Source organism: Bidens hawaiensis, unplaced genomic scaffold (assembly GCF_021521415.1).
Source record: "Bidens hawaiensis isolate Kalapana, Puna unplaced genomic scaffold, B.hawaiensis_p1.1 tig00032435_1, whole genome shotgun sequence".
NCBI classification, from domain to species: domain Eukaryota; kingdom Viridiplantae; phylum Streptophyta; class Magnoliopsida; order Asterales; family Asteraceae; genus Bidens; species Bidens hawaiensis.
The window spans coordinates 83,802-86,085 of NW_027505250.1; positions in this window are offsets into that span (position 1 = coordinate 83,802).

A 2,284-nucleotide genomic window follows, 5' to 3' on the forward strand; every position below is an offset into this window, starting at 1 on the left:
ACCCATCTTATTGATCTTACTCTTTTCACGTTACAAACCAGGCTTGGGGTCCATCCTAATTAGCGTTCGTCTCTAAACGAATGTCTCTTTCGCTTTAAACGCCATCCATATTTGGACAATGAACTATATTTTCAATATATCAAGATTCTGCTTGTTCCAGAAAACTTTCATGTCAAAACCATAATTGGAATAACCTCTTTTTCCAAGAGTAGTTGTTTGAAATCCGAAAATGGAAACGAAGAATAAATGCAGTTGTTTTTAGCTGAGTTTTGTTCTTTAGGATGCTTGTGATAGGTTGTCCAAAACATTGCCCATAATTCAGGTGACTTCCATTATTGAACTCCAATGTGAATTAGATTAGTTATTCAAATGAAATTGTGTTTCATCAGCCGCCCCCTCTCCACCCCTCTCCTCCCTTCTCCACCTCCACCCCTCTCCTCTCTTCTCCACCGCCGCCCCCTCTCCGACCACCCCTCCCTTGCTGCTGTCGCCCACTTTCCAGTAGTCCCTGCACCTCTGCCGCCTCTCCCCTGCCTCCGCCGGACTCTCTCCGACCACCCCATACCTCCGCAGGTCTGCCACCTCCGCCGCCCACTGCCACACATCAACAACTCCGGGTTTATTTATTCATTTTCCATATGATCAGTTAGAATAAACCCTAGCTCCGAAAATCTCGGGCGATCCACGGCGGCATGGATTCAGAAGAATGGGAACAACCACGTAATCGGAAAGGGAAACGGAATGATCATCAGGCTCAAGGTAATAACAAGGTTTTATCGAAGTTTTTTGTCTCAAATCTTCCCCCAAAGTGTTCTTCGCAAGACTTAAAAGATGTTATGGGTAGCTTTGGTTGTTACGAAGGTTCCTATATAGCTAGGAAGCTGGATAAATGGGGCAAGAGGTTTGCTTTCGTATCGTTTTCCGAGGTGAAAGATGTCAAACGGTTGGGAGATGAGTTATCAGATGTATGGATCGGTTCGTATAAGTTGTTTATTGCGATTGCTCGGTTTGTGGATGGTGAGAATCTAGATAGACCCGATTTTGGTAATAGGAGGAAGACGGCTTCGGTTCCTGTTAATAGCCATGCAAAACCTAGTGGTCAAGCAAACCCTAGTGCCGAAGGATCCGATAGGAATGGGTTTCCTTATGCATCAGTTGGTAATGGGCGTTCATTTGTTGATTCTTTGTTAAATCGGAACAAAGTAGATGAGATTAAGGTGGATGATTCGGTGGAACGGTTTTCTCATTGGAAGGGATGTGCTCTTACGGGGAGGGTGGTGAATCTTCACACGTTAACTTCTTTGAAAAAGTTGGTTCGGAAGCTTGGTTGGAGATCATTAGATATTAAGTATCTGGGAGGGCTTTCAGTGGTGTTGGTATTCTACGTTAGTGGGGATACGGAAGCCTTCCTGAATGACAAAGACAAATGGTCAGACTGGTTTGAGTTTTTAGAACCTTGGTCTGATAGAACTAGTGTGGAGGAGGGTCGGATCGCCTGGCTCCAAGTTCATTGGGTTCCGGCTCAGTTGGTGTTAGACGAGGTATTCGATTTGATTGGAAGCAGATTTGGCAAGGTGGTTCAATCGGCTTCCTTATCAGGTGAAGAGAACAACTTATCGTATACTCTTATCGGTGTGTTGAGTAAAGAGTGCAAACGGATTGTGGATCGGGTGAACATTAATTGGAGGGGAAAAATTTTTAAAGTGCGGGTGGATGAAGATGTTGGGGAATGGATACCGGAATGTGTAGTAGAGTATGAAGAGGATGATGGTTCCGCTTTACCGGAGGAGGATAAGTGTGATGATAATATTGTGCAGGATGAGTTTCATAATGTGCATCGTGAAGAGGGCGAATGTTCTCAAGCTAATGAGTTTTCTGTCAGGGAACATGTTGTTAATGGGTTGGATGGTTGTGTGAACGATAATTCTAACATGATGGTCGGTGAGTTTTCGAACTCTTATGATCATTCTAATGAGGAGGCGGTCGAGAATGGTAACGTTGATAGTACAAATGTTTCTGTGTTGAAAGGCAAGGGACATAAGAAGTTCAGACGGAAGTCTTTATTTTCTAATAGGAGTGGGGGTAGTGGTTCTAGGGAGCGTCCTAAGAAGAGACCAAGGGAGGATAAAGATATGTTTGATCTTGATAGGTTTATCGGTATTACGCACGTGCCTTCGGATGTTACTAGGGGTATCGAGACAGGTGTTGAAGGAGTGTTCTTAACACCGGATCTTAACAAAGGGTTGTCTACTAATAAGGAGGTGGTTCGAGACATCGAGGGAGA